Here is a 21,661-nt window from a genome sequence, read left to right on the forward strand (position 1 = left end):
ATTACGAAGCCCACCTCATCTTCTGCTCCTAATAGGGACATCAGGGAAGTTATCAACTATGGGGACCCTTCTAGGGTTAGGGTTTGATGAAGACATGATAGTACGAGGAAGAAACGAACAAAGATTCAAGAACTGAATATTTTGAAAACTTTATGTGATAAAGACAAAGAAGAAAATTATATTTATACTATGAATCAACCGTCAAAGGAAAAGGAGCACTGATGGAAAAGTCATAATGAGAACTGACGCTTCATGATTAGTGAAGCTGTGAAAAAGCCCTAAAAAGCGTTACAATATCGCAGATCCAGTAGAAGGGTGTCATGTGTGAAGAGCATTAAATGGAAGTAACAAATGAGGTGTTGATTTTATTATAGCATTAATGGTGACAAAAACTTCCGTTTTAATGAATTCCACTTCCCAAATATTCAATTGATGAATAAATGGCAAGTGGGGGGACTATCTGTAATGGGAAAAAATTGAGTTTACATATTTAAGTGGTTGGAAGATGACGTGCCATGATACGTAGACTGGTCAAAAAGTTATGATTGACAAAGAGGCACGAGTTGCAATAGATACGAGCAGAGGCATAAGAGGAAGTGTCGCACCTCCTTTTTACATACCCGAGAGGGTGCGTAGGGAGTTTTCTCCAATTAAAGGACAGTCGAAACGAGATTTGTTTGTTTGTTTCAGAGTCGCCACCTGGGAATTTTAAGGCGTCCCAAGTCACCGGTTTTAATCCCTGAATCGAGGAGAATATGACTCTGTCTATTTAACAGTCTGCGCACCAGAAATCCGGATAAGGAATTCTGTTAACCCGGGAGAAGGTGTTAGGCATTCCCGAGTTCCGTGGTTCCAGCACGGTCGCTCAACTGTTATATTCGGCTTGATTATTTTGATTTGTAAAATACATTTTTATTGCATGATTTTATTGTTACCGCTTCTATTTAGATTTAAAGACCCTTCTTTGAATCGAATCACGCGTACGTGTATCCGTTTTATATATTATATATATTTTAACGTGAAAAATCGTGTCACGCGTACGTATACACAATGATATTGATAATATAATAATTATTATTTTTTTTCGAAATTTTTTATTAATAAAAAAAAAGACTAATTCGAAATTGTGCTTAAAATAAAATTAAGAACGTTCGTCGCTCTTTTCTTCTTTTATTTTTCTAAAACTAAATTATAAAAATACTTAAACTATTATTAAGAACTAAATTAAGTTATAAAAGCGCAAATTAACTCCAAATAAAAATTAACGCACAATTAAGTATTAATTAAGCATAAAATTGTATATTTGGACATTAAATGCTAAAAATGCAAACGATGCCTATTTTTGTAATTTTTTAATTTTTGTAAAACAAATTTAATTACTAACAATTATAGAATTAAATCCTACATGCAAATGCGACATATTTTTGTATTTTTTATTAATTTAGCAAATAAACACGCACAGACAAATACAAATAATTATTCAAAATATCACAAAATATCACAAAATTGCACACCAAAGAAAAATCATTTTATTTTTGAATTTTTTGGGAGTAATTCTCATATAGGGCAAAAATCACGTGCTTACAGCTGCCCCTCTTTGCCCGAAGACACGAAGGGTTTTCGTGCAAAGATAAAGCGAGCGATTTTTTGCCCATCCGAGTACTCCGTGTGAAGCATTTTTTGAAAAAGATTTGACCGAACCTTTGCTTCAAAGGTTTCCTACATATCCTGGGCTAAACAGGAATCAGGCCAATGTAGTTCGGGAAATTTTGGTAGCTGGGACTACCGTGGGACTGCATTGTTACTGTTGTTGCATGTTATTACCACTGCTTACCGATCTCCTTGTTACACCATGCTTAAAATAAAACAAGAAGCTAGGCTAGAGTACAATTTGTTTTTGTTGCCTTGCTTCCTTGTCTGCTTGCATTTCTTCCGGTACTTTTCTTCTTTTGACACATGCACTTGAGTTTGTGCTGTGACCTCTTGTTGCAACCTTCTGCTTCCCGGTGCCGGGGAATTTTATTGTTTCCTGCTGGGGATTCCTATTGTAACCCTCTGTTTTATTGTCCTCTGACTTGATCTTGAAATGTATGCCTCTGTTATCTGGGCGGGCTCCCAACTTCAATACTTGAAAATTAAAGACTTGAAATGTATGCCTCTGTTATCTGGGCGGGCTCCCAAGTTCAATGCTTGAAAATTAAAGACTGAAATGTATGCCTCTGTTCTATGGGCGGGCTCCCAACTTCAACAACAAAAATGAATGCCATTCCTCTCTTCAGGCGGGCTCCTGACTTCAACAACAACTTTGAAAATAATTCACCATTCCTCTCTTCAGGCGGGCTCCTGACTTCAACAACAACTTTGAAAATAATTCGCCATTCCTCTCTTCAGGCGGGCTCCTGACTTCCACCAATACATCGCCATTCCTTTCTTTAGGTTGGCAAGATTTCAACAACTTTTTAAAATGCCTTTCCTCTCTTCAGGCGGGCTCCTGACAACAACTTTGAAAATAATCGCCATTCCTCTCTTCAGGCGGGCTCCTGACTTCAAACCATACATCGTCATTCCTTTCTTTAGGTTGGCAAGATTTCAACAACTTTTAAAAATGCCTTTCCTCTCTTCAGGCGGGCTCCTGACAACAACTTTGAAAATAATCGTCATTCCTCTCTTCAGACGGGCTCCTGACTTCAACCAATACATCGCCATTCCTTTCTTTAGGTTGGCAAGATTTCAACAACATCGCCATTCCTTTCTTTAGGTTGGCAAGATTTCAACAACTTTTTTTTAAAAATGCCTTTCCTCTCTTCAGGCGGGCTCCTGACAACAACTTTGAAAATAATCGCCATTCCTCTTTTCAGGCGGGCTCCTGACTTCAAACAATACATCGCCATTCCTTTCTTTAGGTTGGCAAGATTTCAACAACTTTTAAAAATGCCTTTCCTCTCTTCAGGCGGGCTCCTGACAACAACTTTGAAAATAATCGACATTCCTCTCTTCAGGCGGGCTCCTGACTTCAAACCATACATCGCCATTCCTTTCTTTAGGTTGGCAAGATTTCAACAACTTTTAAAAACGTCTTTCCTCTCTTCAGGCGGGCTCCTGACAACAACTTTGAAAATAATCGCCATTCCTCTCTTCAGGCGGGCTCCTGACTTCAAACCATACATCGCCATTCCTTTCTTTAGGTTGGCAAGATTTCAACAACTTTTAAAAACGCATTTCCTCTCTTCAGGCGGGCTCCTGACAACAACTTTGAAAATAATCGCCATTCCTCTCTTCAGGCGGGCTCCTGACTTCAAACAATACATCGCCATTCCTTTCTTTAGGTTGGCAAGATTTTAACAACTTTTAAAAATGCCTTTCCTCTCTTCAGGCGGGCTCCTGACAACAACTTTGAAAATAATCGTCATTCCTCTCTTCAGGCGGTCTCCTGACTTCTTATTTGTAATAATATCCTTTATTGAAGACTTTGTTTTGTTTTGTAAAATGTAAGATAAAGGGGTTTGGGTCTTTTGGGTTATGGACTGGGTCGACCCAGTTCTAAATGGACTGGGTCGTAGGGAAGATTGGACCATTTTTTGGGCCTGTGGCTTGAAATCGAAGAAGAGGCCCAATTCCGACTTTCTTTATATTTTCGCTCTCTTTTCTTCTTTTATTTCTCTAAAACTAAATTATAAAAATACTTAAACTATTATTAAGAACTAAATTAAGTTATAAAAGCGCAAATTAACTCCCAATAACAATTAACGCACAGTTAAGTATTAATTAAGCATAAAATTGTATATTTGGACATTAAATGCTAAAAATGCAAACGATGCCTATTTTTGTAATTTTTAATTTTTGTAAAACAAATTTAATTACTAACAATTGTAGAATTAAATCCTACATGCAAAATGCGACATATTTTTGTATTTTTTATTAATTTAGCAAATAAACATGCACAGGCAAATACAAACAATTATTCAAAATATCACAAAATTGCACACCAAATTGCACACCAAAGAAAAATCATTTTATTTTTTGAATTTTTGGGAGTAATTCTCATATAGGGCAAAAATCACGTGCATACAAACATCAAACTAATATTATAATCAAAAGTTTTACAAACCTCAAAACAAAAAGGCCAGCTTCCTTTTCCCGTTTGACAAATGCAACCAAACGACTATTTTTGTTTTGAATTGTGAAGAAAGTTGAGTTGGTCGGTTTGTTCAGAGGGTTCAACAAGAGTCTACTGTGCCGGAAAAATAGAATACTGAAACAGCAAATGACCGGAATGTGTCAAGCATGGGCCAGTGGGCAAGGACAGCCTTGTCATGAGTCACAATTGTTTAAAACAATATAACCAATTTTTTTTATACATCGCCATTTTCCAAAAATAAATGCATCGCCATTTTCCAAACGTCCCAGAAGGCGAGCACGAGCGTCACAAAATCTCCAGAAGCCTCCACATAACTTTCAGGTGCCCTATAACCCACATCCAAGCCAGAAGTATAAAGGGGAACGAAGGTTGAAAGATAATTTTACACCAATAGGAGAGTAACCACCAAAAATCCTCTCTGGCTGACCAGGAGATGGAGCGCCTTTCCAATTGCCCAATACAGTGTTTTAGCCATTAAGTTCTGCATCATCATTGCCAAGGCCGTTACCAACTTCAATATCATTATCATCAGTTAGCGACTTCCCGGGATGACTCTAAAATCCAGACCTTCTGATCAGTCTGCAAAAGATGCCAAGTCAGACAAATGAGAGTCTTACCGACGAACATAACATTCTGTTCCACAGCATAAAGGACTCTAATCTCCGACAGAGAAATAAAATTCCCCAGCAGAGTCGCCAGAGCTGTCGCACCTCCTTTTTACATACCCGAGAGGGTGCGTAGGGAGTTTTCTCCAATTAAAGGACAGTCGAAACGAGATTTGTTTGTTTGTTTCAGAGTCGCCACCTGGGAATTTTAAGGCGTCCCAAGTCACCAGTTTTAATCCCTGAATCGAGGAGAATATGACTCTGTCTATTTAACAGTCTGTGCACCAGAAATCCGGATAAGGAATTCTGTTAACCCGGGAGAAGGTGTTAGGCATTCCCGAGTTCCGTGGTTCCAGCACGGTCGCTCAACTGTTATATTCGGCTTGATTATTTTGATTTGTAAAATACATTTTTATTGCATGATTTTATTGTTACCGCTTCTATTTAGATTTAAAGACCCTTCTTTGAATCGAATCACGCGTACGTGTATCCGTTTTATATATTATATATATTTTAACGTGAAAAATCGTGTCACGCGTACGTATACACAATGATATTGATAATATAATAATTATTTTTTTTTTCGAAATTTTTTATTATAAGAAAAAAAAGACTAATTCGAAATTGTGCTAAAAATAAAATTAAGAACGTTCGTCGCTCTTGTATAATTAAATATTGAACCGCACATCTCGAGTTATATGAAATTAATATTGATATTCTCCGAAGAGCCCCCATTTTATTAAATGTTCGTTCGAAGTTGCGCGAACGCATAATCCGAATTGCTTTTAGAAATATAATCAGGTTACGCGAACGCATCCCTAAGCACGCAAAATATTCTTAATAGTAGTATAGATTTTCCATAAATTGTTGAATGTTAACCGCAAATTATATTTTTTGCGTAAGAATTATATTTCTCCAAGCCATTCAAATTTAAAAGGGTAAAAATAAACGTGGGATTAATAATACCATTTTTCCGTAAATACAATATATGCATACCCAAAAAATGAATTGCATATAAAACTAGGAAAGAGAATTAATTTGATAAATAAACTAATATTTTTCGAAGAAATTATATCTCCTTCTCATCTACTTGTTTTTTAGTCCAAAGTTATAATGGTTTGGTTAATGTTTGCAATGGAAGATAAGAGTCAAGTTGATAAGAAAAAAAGAAATATTACAAACTGATTCAATAAAATTGCTTTATATACAACGTAGTTGTTCGTCGGAACCATTCATAATATTTTAACGTCGTAACAAGCTAATCAATTCGTCGGAACCATTCATAATATTTTAACGTCGTAACAAGCTAATCAATTCACCTTTCTTATGGTTATACATATACCCGTTATCTTACCATATATGAACATACAACTTATATCAATCTAAACCAAAATCAGATTTTTTACAAGATATACTAATAATGTAATTTCTTGATACTTCCATTCTACTTTACATTTAGCTAACAATATTACGGGATGTAATTAATGGCCCATTTTATGCCATGTTCTCTACCTTGGTATTTCAATCATGACTTCACTTAATGAAAATTCCGAAATAGATAATATTATTACAACGCTTAAACGAACTTTAAGAGGTAACAATTATCTTATATTCATTACGCCAAACGTACTACTATATTAATCAACTGAAACAAAAACCAAATTTTTAACTACTGAACTTGAACGAATGGAAAACAGAATTATAATTCCCGAACTTCATTAATTTGTCATGTTGAAGCTTTTCATGACATGAATTTACAGATATGTACCTGATATTGGAAGCAAAAGAAAATGAAGATGAGAATCAGCAGCAGTAATAACAGTACAACAGCAACAACTGCCCAGCAACAGTAACAACCCAGTAACAGACCGGTGGAGTAGTAATCCCAAAAACAAAAGCCTTAAGCTTTAAATGAAACAACAACCATTAATACTAATTTCAAACAAAGAAAGAAAGCAGTAGAATTTTAGTTTTATTTTTATTTTGAAAGCTTAAATATTTTTCGGAATTTTTCTCTCTTCTATTCTTTGTCCGTTTTTTCTCTCTATCTGTGTGTGTATTTTTTCTCTCGTATCTCTTTCTATATTCTCTTCTTTTTTATCTTCTTCTATTTTCTTTGCGCTGCTTTGTTCTTGCTTGCTGGGGATAATACCACTGTGGGAGTCTCCTTCCTTCAAATTCAATTTTTTTTTTCAGAATTTATTTTCGCTCAACACTGCTAGGGATAAAAGTGTTATCTTCTTGGGATAACATTGTTGAGGATAATGCTGCTGGGGAATTTTATCCCTTCAAATCGATGCTTCATTCTTCTGGAAGCTGCTGAGGATGATAATGGTTTTTGCTTTTCTGAGCACAAATGTCATCCCTTTGTTCTGTCTGCTGGGGAACAACTTCCTTCATTGGAAACTTATTATGTCGGGGGCAACACTGGTTCAATGACCACTTCCCTTGAGACTGGTGTTATCTTTATTCTTCCTCGAGTGGGTACCTGACTTCCAGAAAATTTTCCAAATGAAAGGAAAATTTTCTGCCCCAGTTTTACAGTCTCCCTTATGGCATGCATTTCTGTCATCAATGCCATTCCCTTTACCTGTTTCAAATCAAACAAAATTTGTTAGTTTAAAACGTGGTGGTTGGTTGTGATACTCCCACTGGGATGGTTTTCCCTTTTCCCTTCCTTGCTCTGCGTTCCACAACTTGTTGGGGATGATATTATTTGCTGGGGATAATCCTTTTCTGCTGGGGATATCCCTCTTCTTTCGTGGCATGGCTCGGAAACTTGCATTTTCCCGACCTTTTAGTCTCGCATGAATTTCCCAAATCATGCTTATTGTTTTTCTTGTTTTGTCCACGGGCTCTGGTCTTGAGGTTTAATAACCTTTGATTTCGGCAAGGATATCCCTCTTGACACTCGTCAATCCTTTTGCTGGGGATATCTTTCTTGACACTGGCCTCGTGCTTCTTCCTTCCTGACTATATCACTTGGATGTACTAGTCAAATCTTATCTTGGAAAGCTGATGGTCTACTTTGAAGTCATTTCCCACTGGTCTTGACCAAACAGACTCTACTGGGGAAATTTCTATGAAAGGAAAAGATAAAAGGGAACAGAATAAAAGACAAAGGAAAAAAAATGACTCTTTAACAAAAGAAACTATAAATAAAAACCTATCAAATGAAAACACTAACTCTAATGGTCATGACATGCATGTGTGGCCTATCCTTCGTCATCAATCGTCTTTCGAGGTCTTCCCTTGACTATCCCCCATCTGATTCCCAATCTTATTCGACCTGTAGTGCCCGAAGGGTTTTCACTATCAAGCCTCTCTCATTTTGGTTTTCTCTCAGCTTGCGTCGCCTTATGGTGTCCGTAAAAATTTTCACCGATAAGACTCTCTCATTTGTATCACTTTCCAGCTGGGGATTTGGAGTGTTGCCGGTATGACTCTCTCTGCTGGAGATTAGAGTCCTTTTTGCTGTGGAACAGAATGTTATGTTCGTCGGTAAGATTCTCATTTGTCTGACTTGGCATCTTTTGCAGACTGATCAGAAGGTCTTTCTTTGGACCGTAATGTGGGTTTTTTGGATAGGCTTAGAAAGAAAGGGTATTAAAGGCTCAAAAACAAAATAAATTTGGGGTTTTAAAATTACAACCTTCGGAACCAATTTTGCTTACAACGAGTACAACTCTTGCCCCAGTTTCTTGCTTGGGGATTATTTATTTATTATTTTTAATTTCTTTTTACACCATGACCGAGCCGTGAGGCGCCTACGTATCCTCTTTGAGGAATCAGGTCAAACGTAGTTCCCAATTCCTCTTTTTCATTTGACTTTCTTTTGTTTTTTTTGTTATCATTTTTCTCTCATTTTTCGTTTTTTTTTTGTTTTGTTTATTTTTTCCTTTACCTTCCAAGTCGTATTTCCTAGTCATTGCTATTGATTCCGAACGAGGGGTATGAAAGATAATAAATAAGGCTCAAAAGGGATAACGAAGGATAAAATGTTTAGGTAGCAGAACAAAATGCCTTCGTCATTCCAGTCTTCAAAACATGCCAAGTGCAAACAACACGATTGAATATAGATTTATAGTCTCTTCCGATGGTGTTGGACTTGACAATTATGTTAAACACTTTCTTTTTCATTTGTCATTTCTAAAGCACTGCTGGGCGACACTCTCACTCTCATGCACGACCCTCATGCCAATTTGGCGAATCTTGCATTTAACGGTTTTCTTTATGTTTTACTTGCCCCAGTTCCACATGGCTCGGGTTTCAAATAATATCAAACCGTTCTTATTTCCTTTAAATGCTTTGATCACCTTCCCAGGGTTTTATGATTAACTTTATAGACTAGGCCCAAACTGTGTGCGCATGTCATGTCCCTAGAATCGGCATTCAACGAAAATGACAAAAGGACTAAATAAAAAGATGACTGGAAATAATAAAAGACCGGCTTTTGTATTAAACTTCCGGCGAAATGGTTAGAAAAACAAACAAAACAACCAGAATAAAATCTTAACACAACATCAACGAGACTTAAACAAACTGATAAAAAATGGAAAGATAAGAAGGTTTGACACAAGACAATATTCGGATTACAACCCTAAGAATAATCCGGATAACAGAAATGACAACAAAATAAACCACCAACAGCTTCTCTCTTGCTAACCATGGAATGGAGCGTCCTCCCATTTTATCAAAATTGGCATCTTAGCCACTAAGCTTTGCATTAGTATTGCCAAGACCATTATCAGCTTCCATATCATCAACCTCCGTCAACAAGTTCTCGATAGGGTTCGAGTGCTCCATGTTACTGTTATCGATCACAATCCGCCCTTCTTGGATCATTTTCTCTACTTCCCTTTTCAAATTACGACAACTCTCAATGTTGTGCCCTATGACATTGGAGTGGTACGCGCATTGCGCTGCCGGATCAAAGTTTCTTGCATGTGGATCTGGAGTATATGCGGGGAGCGGCTCAATCAAGCCAGCATGCTTTAGCCTTTCAAACAGACTTGCATAAGATACTCCGATAGGGGTGAGAGCCTTTCCTCGTTTGAGCAACCTTTCATTCCTAAATGCTTGATTGGGCCGGAAACCTGATCCAGGGGGCTTCCGGTAGGCTTGTGAGGGTGGATAGGCCTTCTGTGGAGCTGGGTATTTGGAAAGTGAAGCCATCTTTGGGAATCTCGTGGAGAGAAGTAGCATTGGGGAGGGGAGTAGCGTGGACGAGTGATGGAACTACTCGGGTAGCTAGGAAAGCTGTCATAAGTGGGTTGGGATGAAGAGTATGGGGGATGGGTAATGCCAGAGTTTGAAAAGCTTGGCGGTGGTGGGGGTGGTGCTTTCCCAGTTATCCATGCCTGATACATGTCTGCCACATGTTGTCTAAGCATTTTCACTTCTTCTACCAACCCGTTGTTCTGTTCGACCAATTGTTGTCGGTCATCAGTACCGACCCATCCTGTTCTGAGGTTCTGTGTCATTTGCTTTGCAGGGAGGAGTTAACACAACCAACCACTTTTCTATATATGAACACAGCAAAGGGAAGCCATCACGTTAGTGTCAGAGCATTTGACAGATAATCATATATTAGAGATGCAATGCACCTAAGCAGTTAAACCATTCTATCAGAGATGCGATGCACTTGCACTTTCCTTTATTTTTCTTTCTTCCTTTTTTTTTCTTTTTCAGTGGTGGTCGAATCTTATGGAGATTGCCTACGTATCATGACCCCGCATGAATCAGACCTTGCGTAGTTCGGACCAATAAAAGATAAGCAATACTAATCATTTTTTTTCAATTTTCATATTGGGTTTCAAAGGTTTAAAAATGACCTACAAACTTGAAAATCAAACGACCCACATATTATAATCAAAAGTTTTACAAACTCCAAAACAAACGGCCAGCTTCCTTTCTCCGTTTGATAAAAGCAACCAAACGGTTATTTTTGCAAACGTGGCCCCTTCCAGATTTTGAGGCCGGAGAGGATTATTTTATGACACTTTACACACTTGTTCGTTCTTTTACGAAAATAGCCTTTCGACAACTGAAATATATTCTAAGGCTATTTCGGCAAGAACGGTTTAAGACGCGGCCGAAGCTGGCTTGACTTATTTTTGACTTAAAAAAATTCACCTGACCGTTGACTCTTTTTTTTTTTTGGTTCAAATTACAATAAAAACCGGGTGTTGCAAACACGGCCCAGCGCCTCGGGGACGAAGATTTTTACGGCTGTGTGGGTCAACCGGACCAAAATCCTAAACAATGCCCCAAAGGTGGCTGTTTATGCAAAGTCAGCCTTCCGGCGTCCCTTTCGGGAACATTCGGCTATGTCTTGATAAAACAGTGTCACCCGACTTCTTTATGACCAAATTAAAATTTGACATATTTTTTTCCGGCTATTTTTAGCAAAAAGGGGAGGTTAGACACCACCCGACTTATTTATGACAAAATTAAAATTTTGACACATTTTTATTTATTTATTGGTTTTTGGTTATTTTAGCAAAAAGGTGGGGTTGGACCCGATGAGGGTTGCCTACGTATCTCACATCCGGTGAGAATCAAACCCGCGTAGTTCGGGCCTTGTGAATAAGTAAATGAACTAATATTTTTTTTATTGGAACTGTGAAAGAACTGCTCCAAGGAAGTATATATATTTTTTGATTGATTTCTTTTTGAAAAAAAAACTCGTAAAAATTCCTTTTCTTTTGATTTGAACTTTGAGAATTTCAAAAGTAAAAGGAAGTTTTTTTTTCGAATTTCCATTTGTCTCTTTTTTTTTATTCTAAAGAAAAAAATATTTTTGGAATTTTACTTTTGATAAAAGAAATGCTTCTAAAAAATATTTTTTGAATTTTGAATTTTCTTTTCAATTTTGAAAGAAGAATCAAAATATTTTTGGATTTTTTTTTAAAAGAAAACATTTTTATTATTTTTCTTTTATCAACAATGGAAAATAAATATATTTATATTATTTTTTGCAAGACATATTTTTTTTGGAATTTTATTTTGAATTTTCTTGGCAAGACAAATACTTTTTGCAACAAATAAAGATATATATATCTTTTGGAAATAAAAAAAAACTTTTCGGATTTATATGTATATATATATATATATATATATATATATATATTTGCGACAAATAATGAAAGACTTTTTTTTATTTTTTTATTTTTTGCATTTTCATAAGCATAAGCAAATAAAAAATAAAAAAAAACCATTTTAAAAATAAGACTCTTTTTTATTTTCATTTTTTATGGCAAGACAAACTATTTTTTTTTAAATTTTTATAGAACAACGACTCTTTTTTTTTTCTTTTGCTTTTAATAAAACAAACTAATAAAACATTTTTTTTTCATTTTCTTAAAATTTCTGCAGAGTTTTGACAGTTATTTGGGCATTGTTTTTTTTTTTCAAAAATAAACAATCAATTCCCTAACCGCTATTTCTTTTTTTTCAATTTTAAAATATTATTCCTGATATTCAAAAGTCAGTCAGCACACAAGTACGAATCAAATAAATGCGCAAGTAGGAGCAAGTAAGATGCATCAGGATGGTCATTTTCATTTTTGGTACACCTGTCCTAGACAGACTCAACCCCTGTGTTGAGCCTCCAAAGTCAAATGCACGTGATGCAAACAAACGTTCCTACTAGGGATCCGACATGAAGCTGAGTTATTCTAAGTGAAAAAACCTGAGGTATATTGTTCTAGCCCTGGCTCACCCAAGTGGACAGCTTGAGCCGAAATGGGGGCAACGTACCGGGAGCACGAAAGTCTGCCCGGCCTAGTTACTTGTCCCAACTTCGTCTTATTTGGTATGACTTCTAACAGAAAGGTGGGCCACGCGCACGTGTGCACCATAAATTTAGAAGACTCAGAAAGAAGGAGGTTTCGTAGCAGTTGTATATATTCATAATTCAAATAATATTAAAGCGGTAAAAGTGTCATTTAGCACATTGGGCATATATCATGTAAAAAAAATCAGATAATAAATAAAGCCAACTATAACAATTATTTTAAGCTCAAATTCTTGAACCCTGAACCAGTGGTTCTGGGAATTTCCCCAGCAGAGTCTGGAAGAAGTTGGTTCAGCAACTTATCTTTTTATTTGAAAGGATAAGTTGGTTCCAAGGCTTGGAGGAAGTAGTGAAGATGGGAGGTATGGTGGAAGAAGGCCTCAAGACAAATAAAATCATGAGCTATTCAGCAATTAAGGCAACTACTCAAGCTATTCAAGGCGGGGTAGGAGGAATCGGAAGAAAGAAGAGGGATATCCCTAGCAGAAAAGGATTATCCCCAGCAAATAATATCGTCCCTGGTGGAATGCAGAGCAAGGAAGGAGAAAGGGAAAAGTCATCCCAGTGGAGTATCACAACCAACTACCACGCTTTAAGCTAACAAATTTTGTTTGAGTTAAAACAGGTAAAGGAAATGGCATTGATGTCGGAAATGCATGCCGCAAGAAAGATTGTCAAACTGGGGCAGAAAATTTTCTTTTCAGTTAGAAAATTTTCTGGAAAATCAGGTACCCATTTGGGGAAGAATAAAGATAGCACCAAGGAAGTGGTCTTTGAACCAGGGTTTCCCCCAACATAATAAGTTTCCAATGGAGGAAATTGATCCCCAGCAGACAGAACCAAAGAGATGAAATTGGTGAATAGAAAAAGCAAAAGCCATTGTCATCCCCAACAGCTTCCAGAAGAATGAAGCATCGATTTGAAGGGATAAAATTCCCCAGCAGCGTTATCCTCAACAACGTTATCCCAAAAAGATAACACTTATATCCCCAACAGTGTTAAAAAAAAATTGAATTTGAAGGAGGGGAAGAAAGAAGACTCCCGCAGTGGTATTATCCCCAGCAAGCAAGAACAAAACAGCGCAAAGGAAAAAGAAAAGAAAAGAAGAGATTGCAAAGGTAAGTTTCTCAAATCATTGATCTTTACATTTTTCTCCTAGGATAAAAAGTCCTAGTATGATGAATTTCCCTCCCGAGTCAAAATCTTGGTCTGATGAAATTGTTCTCCCAAGATAAAATCTTAGTCGGATGAATCTTTCTCCTAAGATCACAACAAATGGACCTAGTCTGACGATTTATCTCCTAGAGTCAAAATCTTGGTCTGATGAAATTGTTCTCCCAAGATAAAATCTTAGTCGGATGAATCTTTCTCCTAAGATTACAACAAAATGGACCTAGTCTGACGATTTATCTCCTAGAGTCAAAATCTTGGTCTGATGAAATTGTTCTCCCAAGATAAAATCTTAGTCGGATGAATCTTTCTCCTAAGATCACAACAAAATGGACCTAGTCTGACGATTTATCTCCTAGAGTCAAAATCTTGGTCTGATGAAATTGTTCTCCCAAGATAAAATCTTAGTCGGATGAATCTTTCTCCTAAGATCACAACAAATGGACCTAGTCTGACGATTTATCTCCTAGAGTCAAAATCTTGGTCTGAAGAAATTGTTCTCCCAAGACAAAATCTTAGTCGGATGAATCTTTCTCCTAAGATCACAACAAATGGACCTAGTCTGACGATTTATCTCCTAGAGTCAAAATCTTGGTCTGATGAAATTGTTCTCCCAAGATAAAATCTTAGTCGGATGAATCCTTCTCCTAAGATCACAACAAAATGGACCTAGTCTGACGATTTATCTCCTAGAGTCAAAATCTTGGTCTGATGAAATTGTTCTCCCAAGATAAAATCTTAGTCGGATGAATCTTTCTCCTAAGATCACAACAAATGGACCTAGTCTGACGATTTATCTCCTAGAGTCAAAATCTTGGTCTGATGAAATTGTTCTCCCAAGATAAAATCTTAGTCGGATGAATCTTTCTCCTAAGATCACAACAAAATGGACCTAGTCTGACGATTTATCTCCTAGAGTCAAAATCTTGGTCTGATGAAATTGTTCTCCCAAGATAAAATCTTAGTCGGATGAATCTTTCTCCTAAGATCACAACAAAATGGACCTAGTCTGACGATTTATCTCCTAGAGTCACAATCTTGGTCTGATGAAATTTTTCTCCCAAGATAAGATATCAAATCTTAGTCCGATGAATCTTTCTCCTAAGATAAGATATCAAATCCTAGTTTGATGAATTTTCTCCTAGGATAATTTGAAAAAAAGAAGAAGTTTGAATTTGAAAAAAAGAAGAAGTTGTTGAAGTTAAGAAGAAGTCAGGCGTCCACCTGGAGAATGAGGATGAAGAATTAAAGAAGAAGTCAGGCGTCCACCTGGAGAATGAGGATGAAAAATTTAAGAAGAAGTCAGGCGTCCACCTGGAGAATGAGGATGAAGAATTAAAGAAGAAGTCAGGCGTCCACCTGGAGAATGAGGATGAAAGAATTTAAGAAGAAGTCAGGCGTCCACCTGGAGAATGAGGATGAAAAAATTGAAGAAGAAGTCAGGCGTCCACCTGGAGAATGAGGATGAAGAATTTTAAAAAGAAGTCAGGCGTCCACCTGGAGAATGAGGATGAAAAAATTGAAGTTGTTGTCAGGAGCCCGCCTGAAGAGAGGAAAGGCATTTTTAAAAGTTGTTGAAATCTTGCCAACCTAAAGAAAGGAATGACGATGTATGGTTTGAAGTCAGGAGCCCGCCTGAAGAGAGGAATGGCGATTATTTTCAAAGTTGTTGTCAGGAGCCCGCCTGAAGAGAGGAAAGACATTTTTAAAAGTTGTTGAAATCTTGCCAACCTAAAGAAAGAAATGGCAATGTATTGTTTGAAGTCAGGAGCCCGCCTGAAGAGAGGAATGGCGATTATTTTCAAAGTTGTTGTCAGGAGCCCGCCTGAAGAGAGGAAAGGCGTTTTTTTTTAAAAAGTTGTTGAAATATTGCCAACCTAAAGAAAGGAATGGCAATGTATTGGTTGAAGTCAGGAGCCCGCCTGAAGAGAGGAATGACGTTTATTTCTAAAGTTGTTATTGATGTTGGGAGCCCGCCCAGATAACAGAGGCATACATATCAGTCTTTACATTTCAGTTGTTGAAGTTGGGAGCCCGCCCAGACAACAGAGGCATACATTTCAGTCTTTATATTTCAAGCATTGAAGTTGGGAGCCCGCCCAAATAACAGAGGCATACATTTCAAGTCTTTAATTTTCAAGTATTGAAGTTGGGAGCCCGCCCAGATAACAGAGGCATACATTTCAAGATCAAGTTAGAGGACAATAAAACAGAGGGTTACAACAGGAATCCCCAGCAGAGTCGCCAGAGCTGTCGCACCTCCTTTTTACATACCCGAGAGGGTGCGTAGGGAGTTTTCTCCAATTAAAAGACAGTCGAAACGGGATTTGTTTGTTTGTTTCAGAGTCGTCACCTGGGAATTTTAAGGCGTCCCAAGTCACCGGTTTTAATCCCTGAATCGAGGAGAATATGACTCTGTCTATTTAACAGTCTGCGCACTAGAAATCCGGATAAGGAATTCTGTTAACCCGGGAGAAGGTGTTGGCATTCCCGAGTTCCGTGGTTCCAGCACGGTCGCTCAACTGTTATATTCGGCTTGATTATTTTGATTTGTAAAATACATTTTTATTGCATGATTTTATTGTTACCGCTTCTATTTAGATTTAAAGACCCTTCTTTGAATCGAATCACGCGTATGTGTATCCGTTTTATATATTATATATATTTTAACGTGAAAAATCGTGTCACGCGTACGTATACACAATGATACTGATAATATAATAATTATTATTTTTTCGAAATTTTTTATTAATAAAAAAAAGACTAATTCGAAATTGTGCTGAAAATAAAATTAAGAACGTTCGTCGCTCTTGTATAATTAAATATTGAACCGCACTTCTCGAGTTATATGAAATTAATATTGATATTCTCCGAAGAGCCCCCTTTTTATTAAATGTTCGTTCGAAGTTGCGCGAACGCATAATCCGAATTGCTTTTAGAAATATAATCAGGTTACGCGAACGCATCCCTAAGCACACAAAATATTCTTAATAGTAGTATAGATTTTCCATAAATTGTTGAATGTTAACCGCAAATTATATTTTTTGCGTAAGAATTATATTTCTCCAAGCCATTCAAATTTAAAAGGGTAAAAATAAACGTGGGATTAATAATACCATTTTTCCGTAAATACAATATATGCATACCCAAAAAATGAATTGCATATAAAACTAGGAAAGAGAATTAATTTGATAAACAAACTAATAGTTTTCGAAGAAATTATATCTCCTTCTCATCTACTTGTTTTTTAGTCCAAAGTTATAATGGTTTGGTTAATGTTTGCAATGGAAGATAAGAGTCAAGTTGATAAGAAAAAAAGAAATATTACAAACTGATTCAATAAAATTGCTTTATATACAACGTAGTTGTTCGTCGGAACCATTCATAATATTTTAACGTCGTAACAAGCTAATCAATTCGTCGGAACCATTCATAATATTTTAACGTCGTAACAAGCTAATCAATTCACCTTTCTTATGGTTATACATATACCCGTTATCTTGCCATATATGAACATACAACTTATATCAATCTAAACCAAAATCAGATTTTTTACAAGATATACTAATAATGTAATTTCTTGATACTTCCATTCTACTTTACATTTAGCTAACAATATTACGGGATGTAATTAATGGCCCATTTTATGTCATATTCCCTACCTTGATATTTCAATCATGACTTCACTTAATGAAAATTCCGAAATAGATGATATTATTACAACGCTTAAACGAACTTTAAGAGGTAACAATTATCTTATATTCATTACGCCAAACGTACTACTATATTAATCAACTGAAACAAAAACCAAATTTTTAACTAATGAACTTGAACGAATGGAAAACAGAATTATAATTCCCGAACTTCATTAATTTGTCATGTTGAAGCTTTTCGTGACATGGCTCGGAGACTTGCATTTTTTCGACCTTTTAGTCTCGCATGAATTTTCCAAGTCATGCTTATTGCTCTCCTTGTTTGTCCACGGGCCTTGGCCTTGAGGTTTTAATAACCTCTGATTTTGGCAAGGATATCCCTCTTGACACTCGTTGATCTTTTTGTCAATTCCCTTTTGCTGGGGATATCTTTTTTTTTTACACTGGCCTCGCGCTTGTTCCTTGCTGACTATACCATTTGTATGTATTAGTCAGATCTTATCTTGGAAAGCTAATGGCCTATTTTGAAGTCATTTCCCACTGGTTCTGACCAAACAGACTCTACTGGAGAAATTTCTATGAAAGGAAAAGATAAAAGGGAACAGAATAAAAGACAACGGAAAAAGATGACTCTTTAACAAAAGAAACTATAAATAAAAACCTATCAAACGCAAATACCGACTCTAATGGTCATGACATGCACATATGGCCTATCCTTCGTCATCAATCGTCTTTCGAGATCTTCCCTTGACTTGGCGATTCCCCATCTGATTCCCAATCTTATTCGACTTGTAGTGCCCGAAGGGTTTTCACTATCAAGCCTCTCTCATTTTGGTTTTTCTCTCAGCTTGCGTCGCCTTATGGTGTCCGTAAAGATTTTCACCAATAAGACTCTCTCATTTGTATCACTTTCCAGCTGGGGATTTGGAGTCTTACCGGCGAACATAACATTCTGTTCCACAGCAGAAAGGACTCTAATCTCCGGCAGAGAGAGTCATACCGGCAACACTCCAAATCCATTATAGCATAAGCATTATGTGAGCAGACTAAAAGTATACCTGTAATAACTTCCGCAGATGCCTCTACACTCTGACGATCAAGCATAGCAAACAAACGGGGTTGTCCCCTTCCCTGAGTAACTCGATCTGCACCTTTGCCTGCCCCATGCCCGGCCTGATTATGAGAACCACGAGCCTGGGATGGTGCAACTGTAGTAGCTGAGTAACTAGAAGGATGAGTTGATCCACCACTGAAATTACGTCGCAACTTTGGGCAGTTGGCCTTTATATGACCAATGTCTCCATAATGATAGCAACCATGAAACCCGAGCTTGCACTGACCTGAATGTTGCTGCTTACATGTTCCAGAAAGACCTTGTTGTTGTGAATGTTGCTCAGCATGACTCTGGCTATATGAGGATGATGTCCTAAAACTCTTATTCTGGCGAGACTGGTTTCCATAACTCTGAGTACGTATGAAGGAAGACCTACCACCTAACTGATGACTGGACTGAACTGGTGCTAATGACTCCGTATTAGAGGAATTCCTTCCACCTCCGCTGGATGTACCATTAAACCTGCCCGTTGTCCGGGCTTTCTTATTATGCTCTTTTTATTCTCTCCTTTGTTGTCTGTCTTTTTCTAAGTGCTTGGCAAATCCCACAACAGAGGAGAAGGTTGTCATCCCTACTGCTGCAGCTGATGTCGTACCCTTAATGTGGTAAGTTAAACCGCCAACAAACCTGCGAATCTTTGCTTTTTCTGTCTTAACCATGTGAGGAGCATACTTAGCTAACCTTATGAATTCCATGTAGTACTCTTGCACACTTTTATTCCCTTGCTTGAGCTGTTCGAACTCTGTAGCCTTAGCTTCCATATCCTCTACTGGGATAAAGTTAGCCATGAAGGCCTCTTCAATTTCTTCCCAAGTAGGCGGACCATCATCTTCATCTCTTTCCTTTTCCCACATCTCAAACCAAGCGCCAGCCACATCTCTAAGCTGGTAAGCAGCCAGCTCCACAGCTTCATCATCAAATGCTTTCATCACTCGGAGGGATTTCTTGACACCCTCCAGCCACAACATCAGATCTTCATCAACTATAGAACCATGGAACACTGGAGGACTCAACTTCAAAAATTCATTCACTCTTGAGGACTCAGAATTGTTCTGTCTATTTGATTGAGGTGGAATCTCATCTCTTCTCTCGTTCTGGTTGGCCAAAAAGCTTTAAACATCTCCATAGCACTGTTGACACTATTAAACATCTGACCCACCTCGGGAGATATAGTTTCCTGAGTCGGGCCTGCTGTTGGGGGCGGCACTGGATCCTAAGGTACTGGATCATCATGCTCCACCCCTTCTTCATGTTCAACCCGGGGTACTTGAACACCCTTTGTGGATTTACCTTTCCTTTTCTGAGTTGGAGCCTTTTTAGTTCTGCCTTGAGCCACAATGGTAGCAATAGTTTCTTGAGCAACATCCTGAGTGTCGGTGTCAGAGTTGCAAGTACGAGCCATTTCTGCGAGTTTTGGAGAAACGAATACATTAGATAATTTCTTAGAGGTAGGATCTACTGCACGATCTAAAGTATGAGAAAAATGAGATTTTTCCTAAATGTTGGTAGCCTCCTATTTATAAATATGGCGCGCTTCATACCAATAAACAAGACTCTACTAACACGGCTTCATAGACCCCTAGGACTTCATAAACCTGAGGATCTGATACCAAGTTTGTCACGACCCATTTTCTGAACAAGACGAGATCAACACTCGATCACTAAATATGACCGAGCGAACCATCTCTACTTATCAAATCTATTATAACTCCAAACTTTATATGCAACAAGGCAATACTCCAACCAAATACTTTTGATTAATTTAAATATTTAAATAAATCAACTTCAAAACTTTATTCGTAGTAACTACTGAATTACTGCTACGTTATTATCAAAAACATCTGAATCTTAACCCAATGACTATGTCTATGAAGCCTCTACTGATAAACTGACGCACTGCTCATGACATGAGATTTCCTGGCCAGTTATCTAAGTAAACAAAGAAATAACTAAATAAAGATGACTTTAAGGAATACTCCATGAACAAAAGCGGAGCTCACCAATAGCACTGGAAGAGAAGGAAGTCCTAACCCGTAGCCTGCTCGCCTGTAAAAATTGGTTCCTACGTTGTACTGCAGACCAACATAGGTTCCCAAAAGAGAACGTCAGTACCATCCATTGTACTCAGTGAGTCTCAACAATAGGGGACACAACTTTACTAACATACACATTACGAGCAAAGAATATAAATGCATAGAAAACATAAAGCCTCTAAGAACAATTCTAAAATAATTACATACTAGCAGTTTATGAATATTCTAAAAGAAATTCTTTTCTTTTTCTAAAAAAATACTTCTCTTTATACTTTGGGAGTTCTAACTATCCTGACTTAATTTTGTCTCAGTCACCGTGTGATCGGCACGGGTTTGATCCCAACTTGATCGAATAGGTCCAATCCACGAGGTACCACTCGCTTCATGGTTCTCAGCCCTCATGTATCATAACTTAGCATGGCAAAGTAAATTCTTAGCAACGAGACCCTCGGCTCGTGTGCTCCCTACTTTGGCACAAGTAGTTTCAGGAAGTCAACGCCTTGGTCAGGACCCCCGACCTGGACGATGACCCCTTCTCAAAATAAAGGATACTCCCAAAAATCTTTTCTTTCTAAAACTTCTTCTTGTAACTTTTCAAGTCTAAATCTTTTACACATAATCATACTGGTATCCTTAAATGTAAGGCATGACATAAGAATGAATTAAACATTCAAAAGTATTTATAAAGATTCCTGCTCCTTCATGAATTTTCAACATGAAAATGGCATATAAGAATAACACAAAAATCTGAGAATTTATGCACATATATCAAAATAATCGTCTAAACTTTAGCTAGAAAATAATTCTAAGCTAATAGGTTCTTACTCACTCCAATTAAGTATATATCAACTCTTTTATGCAATTCATTAAACACTTTGTATGCGTGCTTTTGTGAGTTAAACCACTTTAGTAAAGGATTATATCAACTCACCTCAAAACTTCTCGAGCCAATACGTAGGCCCCAGTCTAATTGACACCGGTCAAACAGTGGATTCTACAACAACCAGTGCATTTTAATTAATTTTAAAATTTCGCACCTAAACACGGAACTTTACTGTTGATTTAGAAAAGGAAGGGAATAACTATTTAGTTCTTACCTATTGGGTAATTGACAAAGGGAATTTTATATACCTGAATTCAAGAATTAGCA

The sequence above is a fragment of the Nicotiana tabacum genome, chromosome 22 (genome assembly GCF_000715075.1).
Source record: "Nicotiana tabacum cultivar K326 chromosome 22, ASM71507v2, whole genome shotgun sequence".
NCBI classification, from domain to species: domain Eukaryota; kingdom Viridiplantae; phylum Streptophyta; class Magnoliopsida; order Solanales; family Solanaceae; genus Nicotiana; species Nicotiana tabacum.